At 51.5% G+C, this 14,115-nt stretch overlaps 1 long non-coding RNA gene across 1 annotated transcript in view; it reads right to left on the reverse strand.

Moving 5' to 3' along the window:
- The window catches only part of LOC108175795 (uncharacterized), a 24,592-nt gene continuing 10,477 nt past the window's right edge, over positions 1-14,115 (reverse strand). The window contains exons 2-3 of the long non-coding RNA XR_011382629.1: positions 695-1,096; positions 1-307 (exon numbers count right to left, since the gene is read on the reverse strand). This is a non-coding gene — a long non-coding RNA (uncharacterized lncRNA). The remainder of the gene's footprint in view (positions 308-694; positions 1,097-14,115) is intronic.

The raw sequence follows: 14,115 nt of genomic DNA on the forward strand, positions 1-14,115 counted from the left end.
TAAGGGATAAACAAGTTGTGTTATATTCACACAATGAAGTACAGCTTGGCAATAAAAAATAACAACTGACAAATTTGCGACATTGTGGGTGAATCTCAAAGCCTTAGTTACAGTGAAAGAATCCAGATACACACGAATATGTGATTCCATTCATATAATTCCACAGGACAGGAAAAAGAAACAAGGATTGACTGGAAAGGGATACAAGGGAGCTCTAGGGTGAGAACATGTGCTATCTCTTACTTCTGGTGGCACCTGCATGGGTCTACAACTGTCAGAGTTCACTTACCGCTCTTAAGATCTGTGCCTTTTGGCCGGCGCCGCGGCTCACTAGGCTAATCCTCTGCCTTGCGGCGCCGGCACACCGGGTTCTAGTCCTGGTCGGGGTGCTGGATTCTGTCCCGGTTGCCCCTCTTCCAGGCCAGCTCTCTGCTGTGGCCCGGGAGTGCAGTGGAGGATGGCCCAAGTGCTTGGGCCCTGCACCCCATGGGAGACCAGGAGAAGAACCTGGCTCCTGCCATCGGATCAGCGCGGTGTGCCGGCTGCAGCACGCCAGCCGCGGCGGCCATTGGAGGGTGAACCAACGGCAAAAGGAAGACCTTTCTCTCTCTCTCTCTCTCACTCTCCACTCTGCCTGTCAAAAAAAAAAAAAAAATCTGTGCCTTTTATCTCACGGAAAGTACACTTCCATAACAGTTGAGGCAGTTTTAAGATACTGCCCACAGTTCCTTGTACTCATCCCATGAAGAGATGCGGTCTGTGTCACGTCCCCTTGAGTGTGGCCAGACTTGGGGCTGCTTCAAACAACAGAACACAGCAGAAGTGATTCCACTTGACTTCCAAGGATAGAGCTGAAACGCCCTTACAGGCTCCGAAAACTCCGCCCAGCTCTCCCAGGAGACTTGCTCCAACGCACCATGTTGACTTGCTGGCTATCCTGACACAGGGGTAGTGGACAGTCCACGCGAAGTGGCGCAGCCAGCATCAGCTCCGGCGATAAGTGGCTCACAGGTGCTCAGTCCAGTAGAAACTTCAGAGCTGACTTCCAACCGAACCCGGATGAGAGGTCCCCAGCTGACACTGCATTACCGAATTGCTAGCAAAATCGCAAGAAAAAGACAACACTTTCAGGAAGTTTGTATGCAATAATAATAGAAAATACAATTTTCCATTTTAAAAAATGATGCAGTATTTTTTTCAAAAAAAGGAAAAATAGAGGGCAGCAATCAGAATACTATCTTACTGGTTAACTCAAATCAGGAAAATATGATTTATGATTCATTAGAGAACTTAAGATTTAAATTTTTTTTTTATTTGACAGAGTTAGACAGTGAGAGAGAGACAGAGAGAGAAAGGTCTTCCTTCTGTTGGTTCACTTCCCAAATGGCCGCTATGGCCAGCACTGCGCCAATCCGAAGCCAGGAGCCAGGTGCTTCCTCCTGGTCTCCCATGCGGCTGCAGGGCCCAAGCACCTGGGCCATCCTCCACTGCCTTCCCAGGCCACAGCAGAGAGCTGGCCTGGAAGAGGGGCAACCGGGACAGAATCCGGCGCCCCGACCGGGACTAGAACCCGGGGTGCCGGCACCGCAGGCAGAGGATTAGCCTAGTGAGCCACGGTGCAGGCCCAAGAACTTAAGATTTAAAAGTAAATATTCCTTTTGACAAAATGAGAGGCAGGATATAGATTAGCCAACCCACGTACAAGTTATAAAATAAATAGATGCTAGACTCCAGCAGACCTGCCATTAATAAATGTATTTTTTTTATTTTTGTACAAGAAATCTCATAAGCTAGAGCCAGTGCTGTGATGCAGCAGGTTAAACCACTTCTGAGGCCAGCATCCCATCTCAGAACACTGGCTCAAGTCCTGACTGCTCCACTTCTGACCCAGCTCCCTGCTAATGCACCTGGGAAGGCAGCAGGTGATGGCCCAAGGGCTCGGTCCCCTGTACCCATGTGGGAGACCCAGAGGGACTTCCAGGCATTCAGGATATTAGTGAACAACGGATAGAAGATGTATCTATCTAGCATCTGTCTGTCTATCCCTCTCTTGGTCACTCTGCCTTTCAAATAAATTTTTAAAATAATTCTATTTAAAAGCTGATAACCTTGGTTCTACAGAAAGGAATAAGTAAATAAGAAGTAGACCAGAAAATATAAAGATTTAATGATATTATTCCTATTACATATATTATGATTAAATGTCTAAAGATTGTTGCTGTTTATATTAAAGTAATAATGAAAGTAAAGTTTATAAACATAGGAGTTAGATACATAATAATAAGAATACTAAATAAAGGATGGTAGTAATTGGAGCTGGCACTATGGCGTAGCAGGCTGAGCTACCTGCAGCACTGGTATCCCATACGGGTGCCGGTTCCAGTCCCAGCTGCTCCACTTCCGACCCAGCTCTCTGCTGTGGCCTGGGAAAGCAGTAGAAGATGGCCCAAGTGCTTGGGCCCCAGCACCCATGTGGGAGACCTGGAAGAAGTTCCTGGCTTCAGATCAGCTCAGCTCTGGCTGTTGCGGTCATTTGGAAAGTGAACCGGTGGATGAAAGACCTGTCTCTCTAACTCTTTCAAATACATAAAATAAATCTTTAAAAAAAAAAAAAATAAGAAGTGTTGGGACCTGTGCTGTGACTAGCAGGTAAAGCCACTGCCTACAGTGCCAGCATCCCATATGGTTCAAGACCTGGCTGCTCCACTTCCAACCCAGCTCTCTGCTGTGGCCTGGGAAAGCAGTATAAGATGGTCCAAGTGCTAGGGTCCCTGCACCCATGTGAGAGACCCAGAGGAAGCTCCTGGCTCCTGGCTTCGAATTGGCGCAGCTCCAGCCTTTGTGGCCATCTGGAGAGTGAAGCAGTGGATGGAAGACCTCTCTCTCTCTCTCTCTCTCTCTCTGCCTCTGCCTCTGCCTCTCTGTGACTCTGCCTTTCAAATAAATGAATAAATCTTTAAAAAAAAAAAAAAAAAAAGTGAAGCCGGCGCCGCGGCTCAGTAGGCTAATCCTCCGCCTAGCGGCGCCAGCACACCGGGTTCTAGTCCCGGTTGGGGCGCCGGATTCTGTCCCGGTTGCCCCTCTTCCAGGCCAGCCCTCTGCTGTGGCCAGGGAGTGCAGTGGAGGATGGCCCAGGTGCTTGGGCCCTGCACCCCATGGGAGACCAGGAAAAGCACCTGGCTCCTGGCTCCTGCCATCGGATCAGCGCGGTGTGCCGGCTGCAGCGCGCCGGCCGTGGCGGCCATTGGAGGGTGAACCAACGGCAAAGGAAGACCTTTCTCTCTGTCTCTCTCTCTCACTGTCCACTCTGCCTGTCAAAAAAAAAAAAAAAAAAAAAAAAAGTGAAATTAACTTCAAGTTGCAATGACTTTGAACAGCCCTTGTCACAACTGTTGAGGAACAGTTTTGTTTTTTTTTTCTTTTTTGTGCAAATTATTGAATTCTTTACTTAGTATAGAGATGGTCTTCTGTGTATAGTTCATCGAAAATAGGGGCTGGCGCTGTGGTGCAGCAGGTTAACACCCTGGCCTGAAGCACCGGCATCCCATATGGGTGCCCGTTCGAGTCCCGGCTGCTCCACTTCCCATCCAGCTCCCTGCTATGGCCTGGGAAAGCAGTGGAAGATGGCCCAAGTCCTTGGGCCCCTGCACCCAGTGGGAGACCTGAAAGAAGCTCCTGGCTCCTGGCTTTGGATCAGTGCAGCTCTGGCTGTTGCGGCCAATTGGGAAGTGAACCAGCAGATGGAAGACCTCTCTCTCTCTCTCTCTCTCTCTCTCTCCCTCTGCCTCTCCTCTCTCTGTGTAACTCTGACTCTCAAGTAAAAATAAATAAATCTTTAAACAAAAAAAGAAAATGGATCTTAGTGGAGAATGGGACTGGCAGTGAGAGAGGGAGGAGGAGGAGGCATTGGGAGTGTGGGTGGGAGGTTGGGTATGATGGGAAGAATCACTATATTTATACTTAAGAAATGCATGAAGTCTGTACTCCTTAAATAAAAGGTTTCTTTGGGGAAAAAATGTATATAGAAACAAGTACCATATTGTTCAACATTTAGCATTCTCAACTGTTTCGCTAGTGCAAAGCACACTAAAATGGCAGTCCATGCATGAGAGAAGTTCTCCTTGATAGGGATACAGGCGAATGTTTTGAAGTGTGCGATGTGTGGCATGCCCCAGCCCCTGGGCAGTCAGAAGGAATGAACTGGCAGGACCTACTCCATGCCCACATTTGGTGGCTTGGTCTTTGTTACAGGTTCCCTTACATTAAAGTTTAAGGGCTGACCCTGGGAGAAGAGCTTTCCCATACTCATCACATTCGTAAGGTGTTTCCCCAGTGTGGAGGCTCGGATGTTCAACCCAGCTGAGGAGTGCCAGAGGGATTTCCCACATTTCTTTTTTCCTTTTTTTTTTAACATTTATTTATTTATTTGAAAGGCAGAGTTACAGAGAGGCAGAAGCAGAGAAAGCGAGAGAGAGGTCTTCCATCCACTGGTTCACTCTCCAATTGGCTGCAATGGCTGGAGCTGCGCAGATCCGAAGCCAGGAGCCAGGAGCTTCCTCCAGGTCTCCCACGCAGGAGCAGGGGGCCAAGCACTTGGGCCATCTTCTACTGATTTCCCAGGCCATAGCAGAGAGCTGGATGGGAAGTGGAGCAGCCGGGTCTCGAACCCGTATCCATATCAGATGCCGGCACTGCAGGCGGCGACTTTACCTACTATGCCACACACAGGCCCCTCCCACATTTTTACAGTGATAAGGTTTTCCACCACCATGAATCTCTGCCAATCAATAAGGGTTGAGCTCTTTGTATTTGGGTAGTAAACCAGCAGATGGAAGATTCTCTCTCTCTCTCTCTCTCTCTCTCTCTCTCTCTCTCTCTCTCTTTGCCTTTGTAATAAATAAAATCTTTAAAAAAATGATTAACTAAAAATGCAAGCCTCAGAGAAAGGCATAATACTACATATGTAATCAACAACAGACAGTGTGAACAGCACTTGAAATAGACAATATGTAAGGGCCAATAAAGATTTTCAAATATCTTAACTCATTAGATATCAGGAACACGGATCATGAAATCACAGTGAGATATACTGCACATCTACCAGAATGAAGTGGCCTCAGGGCTTCTGTAAATGTAGTCTGAACACATCCGGGCTTTCAGAAGAGGCGGGTGGTCCCAGCCCCAAAGGTTATGAATTAACTTGTCTGGGTGTCGTTTGGCATGGAGATTTTTCAAAGCCCCCAAATGATACTGAGCGAGTGCAAATAGAGAAGCACCACACACGGACAAAATTTGATGGTCCTTTATTGCCAGTGGTGGAGAGCGGGCTCATGCCCTAAAAACTCTCGACCCTGAAACCCAAAGCAACAGGGTTTATAAAGGCAAAAACCACAAAACCGGGAGGGGAATACATGGTTACCGGGGTCAAGCTGACCAAAAGCCCATGCAAAACTAATATCAATTATAATCTTGACAATACCAGCTACAATCAACAATTTCCATTATAATCTTGACATTAATCCAGATATTGGCTGGCTTAAGTCATATGTAGGACATAGACAAATTACATTTTTATCATTAACCCAGGAGCAGCCTATCAGCTTCCAAGCTTGAGCAATCATGCTAGGGGGTTTCTATACTGTGCCAAGTGTGGTGTAGGGGACTGCTATTAGCCGAGTGTTTTAGATCATAGTTTCAGACCAGAGTCTCATGGGGCGGGGGAGGGGGAGGAGTCTTTCTCAAGATGGAGTCTCAGGTGCTTCAAAATGGAGTCCCTACTGTCAAGGTGTTACTTCGATACTAATGTGTCAAGTAATTTCAACCCACCTCTGGAAAGTGAGGACAGGTGGGACAGCTACTTTGGAGAGCTGTTTTTGTGGGTTTCCAAATGATCTTGTATTGATTTCAAGAATAACAACAACAAAGAAGCATGTTAGAATCTATGACATCCCAGCCACTAAAAACTATTTCCTCACCATTTGCTGACATAGAAACAAGGCTTGAGACACCCCCATAACATATCAGGGTGCCTGGTTCAAGTCCTGGCTCCTCGGGGCCGGCGCTGTGGCGTAGCAGGTAAAGCCACCACCTGCAGTGCCGGCATCCCAAATGGGCACTGGTTCGAGTCCTGACTGCTCCGCTTCTGATCCACCTCTCTGCTATGGCCTGGGAAAGCAGTAGAAGATGGCCCAAGTCCTTGGACCCCTGCACCTGTGTGGGAGACCTGGAAGAAGCTCCTGGCTCCTGGTTTTGGATTGGTGCAGCTCCGGCCAGTGCAGCCATCTGGGGGAATGAACCAGCGAATTGAAGATCTCTCCCTCTCCTCTCTGCCTCTCCTTCTCTCTCTGTATAACTTTGACTTTCAAATAAATAAATCTTTAAAAAAAAAAAAAAAGTCCTGGCTCCTCCACTTCCCACCCAGCTTTCTCCTAATGGGCACCCCCAGGCATCAGATGATGGCTCAAGGGTGTGGGTGCCTGCCACCCACTTGCGAGCTTGGATCTGAGTTGACCTGGCCCAACCCTAACTGTTGCAGGCATTTGGGGAGTGAACTGGAAGATGAAAGATCTCTCTCACGTGCGCATTAGCAGGGTGCTGGATTGGAAGTGAAGCAGCCAGGACCCAGACTCATATGGAATGCCATCACTCCCGATTTTGTGGTTTTTACCTTTATAAACCCCATTGCTTTGAGCTTTGGGGTGGAGCGTTCTTTAGGGTATGAGCCCACTCTCCACCGCCGGCAACAGAGGACCATCAAATTTCTCACAATACAGTATTCTATACCACTTTAACAACGACTGACCAATGCCCCACTCACAGTTCTAGATGCCAAAAACACAGCAGCTGACAAGGACTTCTTCCTTCACTAAACTATTCAGGCTCCTTTAAGCCTTCTTTTCAACTATGCCTTGTCCTTGGCCTGCCAAACCCAGTTTTAGAAGAAAAAAAAAAAAGTCCCATTTAGACATTTTATTGCAGCTGCCACAGTGGCATAGTGGGTTGAACCACAGCCTGCAGTGCTGGCATCCCATGTAAGCACCAGTCCAGCTCCCTGCTATGTGCCTGGGAAAACACGGAGGATGGCCCAAATGCTTGGGCTCCTGCACCCACATGGGAGACCCAGAAAAAGCTCCTGGCTCCTGGCTTTGGATTGGCACAGCTCCAGCCAGTGCAGCCCTCTGGGGAGTGAACCAGCGGATAGAAGACCTCTCTCTCTCTCTGCCTCTCCTTTTCTCTCTGTGTAACTCTTTCAAATAAATAAATTTTTTAAAAATATTTTATTTATTTATTTGAGAGGCAAAGTTACAGACAGAAGGAGAAACAGAGACAGGTCTTCCATCTGGTGGTTCACTCCCTAAATGGCTGCAACAGCCGGAGCTGGGCTGATCCGAGGCCAGGAGCCAGGAACTTCTTCCAGGGCTCCCATTTGGGTGCTGGGGCCCAAGGTCTTGGACCATTTTCTACCATTTTCCCAGGCCATAGCAAAGATCCAGATGGGAAGTGGAGCAGCCAGGACTTGAACCAGCGCCCACATTGGATACCAATGCTGCAGGTGGAGGCTTAGCCCATTATGCCACAGCACCAGGCAGCCCCTCCAATTCGGTTCTGACCTTGTCTCTCTGGAGTTAGCCTCAGCTCCCCGATGGAAGACTGAGTCCCCAAGACTGACTGCTCTACCTCCCCATTCCAGAAGCCAATGAAGCCCCCAGAGGTCCACCTGTGCTTCTGTCTGCAACTGGGGTTCCCACAACCCCTCTTGGGGCTCACTTAATTGCCACAGCTGCTCACAGGACCCTGGGAAACATGCATGCTTACTGATCTACTATTAAAAAGGACAGTTTACAGGATATAAATAAGCCAGCAGATAAAGAGATGCCTGGGGCCAGTCTCCAAGTTCCAGTGGAACTGGGTTGCACGTCCCCTCCCCCACCGCACAAATATGTTCTGGTTCACCATCCTGGAAGCCTCCACAGTTCGGCTTTCCCCAAGCTCTCTGAACCCAGTCTTTGTGGGTTATTACGGACACCTCATTCCTTAGGAATGATCAATTAAACCACTGGCCATTGGTGGTCAACTCAACCTTCAGCCCCTCTCCCCACCCCAGAGTCAGGGTGGAGCTGAAAGTCCCAGCCCTCTGATCCTGTCCTGGGCCTTCTGGGTGACCATATCCCCCACCCTGAAGCTGCCTGGGGGCGGCCTGCCATCACGAATCAAAGGATTTTAGTAGTTTGTGTGCTAAGAAAACGGGAGGGAAGACCAAATACGGATCTCATGCTATCACACTCCCGTATTTGCCCGAATGTCGGCAGAGCCTGTAACGCTCCCCACACTGAGGGAACCCTAAGACTGCAGAAGGAAGGAAGAGGCCCTACACAATGAGGGCTTCCTGGGGGTGGGGGTGGCACTGTGGTGCAGAGGCTTGAACTGCCAACTGAAGCATCCACATTCCACGTGGAGCGCCGGTTCAAGTTCCAGCTGCTCCACCGCCCAGGCACCTCCCATCTGAGGCCGCCTCCCCACCACGGGGCGGAGTCAGAAATCCCAAGGCAGCAGGGAGCGAGGCTTATTCCCCCCTGGCCCTCGGGTCCCTTCATCCCCGCCCCGCAAAGGTCCCTCCCCCTGGGCGGGGCGATCGAGCCTAGTGTGGGGGAGGGCTAATAGACCTGTTGCGGGGCAGATCGGAGAAGGGAGGGAGGGCGCTTCAGGCACGACCAGGGGCCCTGTGAGAATCCTGTCAAGCCTCCTCATCATTTAAAAAAAAAAAAGACCTAGGAACTCAGAAGGGTGGGGTCAGCACTTTTGTCTTGCTAAAGGAAAAAGCCTGGAGAGCTTTAGATGTCAGAGGGTGGGGAAAACCCGTCAGCGGGCGGGAATGTCAGCAAGCTCAACCTCGGGGGCTCTGCCACTGAGGGCTGACAGCATGGCCGTCCTGAGGCTGCGTTCTGATGAAAATACAGCACTGAGCCATCTCGAACACGAGGGGGCAGCAGCTGACGGCTCAGAGCTTAGGTCCCTGTCTCCTACACAGATTTGGATGGAGTTCCTGGCTTCTAAGGCCTTTGGGGTGTGAACCTGCCCATGAAAGATCTCCCTCTCTGCCTCTCCCACTCCCCGCCCCGTCACTCTCACTTTGACATAGATTAAAATGAATTTTTTTTTTAAAGTTTCTCAGGGCAGTTCACCTGTGAGATCCCAGTCCAGGGCAGACTGGCAATCTGGTCAGAAGCTGTGGCAGGATTTTTCCATGCAGGCTAGGAGCTGGCTTTGCTTCTGGCAGCACTGAAGCCTAAGGGTTAGGGTAAGGGTTAGCCTGGGAGAGAAGTCAGCTAGTCCAGTAAGGCAGTCAGAGTCCTTCGGAAGTAGAGGAAAAGCAAAATGGTGGGGCAAGACTGAAGATGGTGCTATTGCGTTATTAGGAATTGAGTGGGATTTGGCTCTCCAAAAACTTTTTTAAGTTAATTAACTTACTTATTTGAAAGGCCAAGAGACAGAGAGTGATCTCACACAGCTGGTTCGTTCCTCAAATTCCCAGAAGCAGCTGGGACTGAACCAGGCCAAAATCAGGAGCCAGCAACTCAATCTGGGTCTCCCACATGGGTGCAGGGCCCCAAGGACTTGGGCCATCTTCTTCTGCTTTCCCAGGCCACAGCAGAGAGCTGGACTGGAAGAGGAGCAGCCAGGACTCGAACCGGTGCCCATATGGGATGCCAGCGCTGCAGGCTGGGGCTTTAACCCGCTGTGCCACAGCGCCGGCCCCAAAGTCAGACATCCTTAACCACTGTGTCAGACGCCCACTGCTCATGCCAAGGCTTAAACCTCAAAGTCTTAGGTGAGCATTTGCTGGATGAAGGGTGGAGACTTGAGTTAATGATGGCATCTGGGAGGTGGGCTTGGTGGGAGGTCCTTAGGGCGTGGGGGCGTGCCCTCGGGAGGCAGTTCTGTTGAGCAGGTTGGGTACATAAGCTGAGCCTGTATCACTCTAGACTGTTCTTCTCACACTCCGCGGTCATCAGCCTCCACCAGATACCAGACTGAAGGGACCACGCGGCCTCTGAACTGTAAGCCAGAGTGAACGCTTTCCTGCCCAAGCATCTCCTCTTGGGTGTTGTGGGTACAGAGAGGGACAGCTGACTCGTGTGGAGGGTGCAGAGAGGGACAGCTGACTCGTGTGGAGGGTGCAGAGAGGGACAGCTGACTCGTGTGGAGGGTACAGAGAGGGACAGCTGACTCGTGCAGGAAACAGCAAGGACGGGGGGCGGTTCCTGCAGACTGCTGGAAGATGTGGAAACGACTTTGGAATTGGCTGGTGGGGAAAGACTGGAAGGGTGTGCAGGAGCAGACTGGAGAACGTCTAGAAGGCGCCGAGCACAGCATTATGGGTGACGCTAAGACGGGCTCAGAAGGCCCTGCTGCTGACAGGAGTGAGGAGAGCGGAGGCCGCACGGATGAGGGTTCCAGTGGGAACGAGGGTCCCATTGGGAAGTGGAGCAGAGGCCACCCCTGTTACGTGGTGGCAAAGACCCTGGCCGCGTTGTGTCCGTGCCCTGAGACCCCGTGGGAGGCTGAACTCCAGCATGGCGGACTGGTCCACTTGGCGGAAGAGATTTCACGGCAGCAAAGCCTCCAGGCGGCGGCGTGGATGTTGCTGGCTGCTGTGAGTCAGCTCTGCGGTGAGGATCCGGAGCAGCCTGGCGCAGAGAAGAAAGATCTGGGAAGTTCCCGGCCTGGCCAGGGACAGCAGGAAGAGAATGCGGTGTGCTCAGGACAAGAGAAGACCACAGAGAAACTGCTTGCTCGTGTGGTGAGCACAAGTAAAAGGGAGCCGTGTGCTCCCGGGAGGAAGAGCGGGAAGGCTTTCCAGAGCTCTTCAAGGCAGACCCTCCCTCTGCAGTCCCATCAGAGGCCCAGAAGTGCATATTTGTTTCCAAAATCTTTCAAGGCCCCACCCTCTCGGGAAAGAGCCCCAGGGCGCTCTCTGGATCCTAGCTTGCCGGGTCCAGGCAGGACTCCTGCTGGCGGCAGATCTGGGCACCATCCCTGTGGTGCTGGGGCTGCAGGGAAGCAGAATGCAAGGGTCCCAGGGTCAAGGCAGCTTCCAGCAAGATTTCAAAGGGAAGCCTGGAAGCCCAGGCAGGGTCGGGAGCAAGGGCTGGAGCCCCTGCGTGGAGCAGTGCACGGTGAGGCACTCAGAGGGGAGCTGCAGAAGAGACCCCAGAAAGGCACAAGGGCCAGCAGTGCGAGACACCCTCCGAGAAAAGCTACAAGCAATGTGCCAGGCAAGCCTGGGAGAGCTGCAGACAGCAGCGTGCGGCCGCAGAGGGCGGCCACCAGGGCAAAGGCCAGCAGGGGTGTAGAGGCACGGAGGCCTCCACCTGGGTTTCAAAGGATGTTTCAGACAAACGCGGAACCCAGGCAGAGACCCGCGACACTGCAAGGAGCCTCCACGAAGCCAAGGCCAAGTGGAAGTGCGCAGTCGGAGCTGCGGCACCAAGTCCCCAGCAGGGCAGTGCCTGGTGGAGCTACAAAGATGAGACTCCGATTGTCTGTTCAGGTGAAATGAAATGAGGGCTGCGACCAGCAAAGCCATAGGCGAGGGTTGCACCAAGCCCAGCCCCCAGCAGCGTGCCCTGGAGGCCAGATGTGGAACTGTGGGACTTTGCCCTGCTGGCTTTTGGCTTTTGCTTGACCCTGCTAACCTTTCCCCTTCCCCTGTGTCTGCTTTGTAGAATGAAAATGCTCTCGATGTGCTTATGCCGCTCTGTCTTGGAAGTATGTGTCTTGTTTTGGATCATACAGGGGTTCAGCTAAGACTTGGACTTTAGACTTGCAAATTAATGTTTGGCCTAGTTGAGATGTTGGCACCCTTGGGGCCGGCAGGGTGGCAGAGCGGGTAAAGCCGCCACCTGCAACACTGGCATCCCATATGGGCGTCAGTTAGAGTCCCAGCTACTCCACTTCCAATCCAGTTCCCTGCTGTGGCCTGGGAAAGCAGTGGAAGATGGCCCAAGTCCTTGGGCCCCTGCACCTGCGTGGGAGACCTGGAAGAAGCTCCTGGCTTTGGATCGGCACAGCTATGGCCATTGTGGCCATCTGGGGAGTGAACCAGCGGATGGAAGACTCTCTCTCTCCTCTCTGCCTCTCCTTCTCTCTGTGTAACTCTAACTTTCAAGTAAATAAATAAATCTTTAAAAAAAAGAGAGAGAGATGTTGGCACCCTTGGGGATGGAATGATTGTACGTTGCCTGTGACAGGGACAGGGGTTTGGGGGAAGCAGGGAGAATATTATGGATTGGACAGGATGGGGCTCCCCAAATGTATGCAAATGTTCAAATCCCGGAAGTCTTAGCTTAACAGTGGATGGTTTAAGGGTGGAGACTTGATCTGATAACTGCGGCATCTGGGAGGTGGGCCCCTGGGGGTTCTGTAAGCAAAGTCTGCTCCCTGCGTCAGCTTCCCTCCTCCACACGTGCTCCGCCATCGCCAGCTCCAACTCGATGGCAGGCCAATGGGGCTGCCCTCAAACTGTGAGCCAGAGTAAACAGCTCTTCTGTCTGTTAAGAAGCTCCTCTCGGGCCGGCGCCGCGGCTCACTAGGCTAATCCTCCACCTGCAGTGCCGGCACACCGGGTTCTGGTCCCGGACGGGGCGCCGGATTCTGTCCCGGTTGCTCCTCTTCCAGTCCAGCTCTCTGCTGTGGCCAGGGAGTGCAGTGGAGGATGGCCCAAGTGCTTGGGCCCTGCACCTGCATGGGAGACCAGGAGAAGCACCTGGCTCCTGCCATCGGATCACCGTGGTGCGCCAGCCACTGCGGGGGTGAACCAACAGAAAAAGGAAGACCTTTTTCTCTGTCTCTCACTATCCACTCTGCCTGTCAAAAAAAAAAAAAAAAAAAAAAACCTGGGGAGTCCAAACAGATTTTGCACTCAGCCCTCTAGCCCTCTGCCTCTCAGCTGAGCCGCCCGCCTGGCCTGCCCAGGTATATTTAAAAAAAAAAAAAAAAAAAGAAAAGAAGAAGCTCCTTTCAGGGCTAGCTCCACCTGCAGTACCAGCATCCCATATGGGTGCCGGTTCAAGTCCCGGCTGCTCCAGTTCCAATCCAGCTCTATGCTATGGCCTGGGAAAGCAGTAGAAGATGGCCCAAGTCCTTGGGCCCCTGCACCCACGTGGGAGACCTGGAAGAAGCTCCTGGATCCTGGCTTTGGATTGGCCCAGTCCTGGCCATTGCAGCCTTCTGGGGAGTGAACCAGCAGATGGAAGACCTCTCTCTCTGCCTTTGCCTTTCAAATAAATAAATAAATCTTTAAAAAAAAAGGAAAGTGGGATAACACAAAGGAGTGTGTTTGTGGGGAGTATGCACTAGGAAGGGAAACATTAAACAAAAGCCCCTACAGACAGCATGTTTGGTTTATTTGAGAAAGGTAAATGTGGTAAAGACATTGAAGACATAAAAGGTCCAATCACTTTTAGTGCAGTGGAAGAATACTGCCTCCTATTTAAGATTTATTTGAAAGGCAGAGTTACAGAGAGGGAGAGATATCTTCCATCCAATGCTTCACTTCCTAATCGCCACAACAGCTAGGGCTAGGCCAGGCCAAAGCCAGGAACTTCATCCAGGTCTCCCACAGGGGTAGCAGGAGCCCAAACACTTTGACCATCTTCCTCTGCTTTTCCAAGTGCATTAGCAGGGCACTGGATTCAAAGTGGAGCAGCTAGGACAAGAACCAGCTCCCTATGGGGTGCCTGCATCTCAGACAGCAGCTAACCCACTGCGCTGCAACACTGGTCCAAATTACTGGCTCTTATTTCCGGTGAGATAAGAAGCCATCAGAATACTGCCATTCTGGGGGCCGGTGCTGTGGCACAGTGGGTTATAGCCCTGGCCTGAAGCACCGGCATTCCCATATGGGCATGGGTTCTAGTCCCGGCTGCTCCTCTTCTGATCCAGCTCTCTGCTATGGCCTGGGAAAGCAGTAGAAGATGGCCCAAATCCTTGGGCCCCTGCACCTACGTGGGAGACCTGGAGGAAGCTCCTGCTCCTGAGTTCAGATCAGCCCAGCTCCAGTCGTTGCGGCCATTTGGGGAGTGAACCAAGGGAAGGAAGACCTTTATCTCTGTC

The sequence above is a fragment of the Oryctolagus cuniculus genome, chromosome 15, assembly GCF_964237555.1.
Source record: "Oryctolagus cuniculus chromosome 15, mOryCun1.1, whole genome shotgun sequence".
NCBI lineage: Eukaryota > Metazoa > Chordata > Mammalia > Lagomorpha > Leporidae > Oryctolagus > Oryctolagus cuniculus.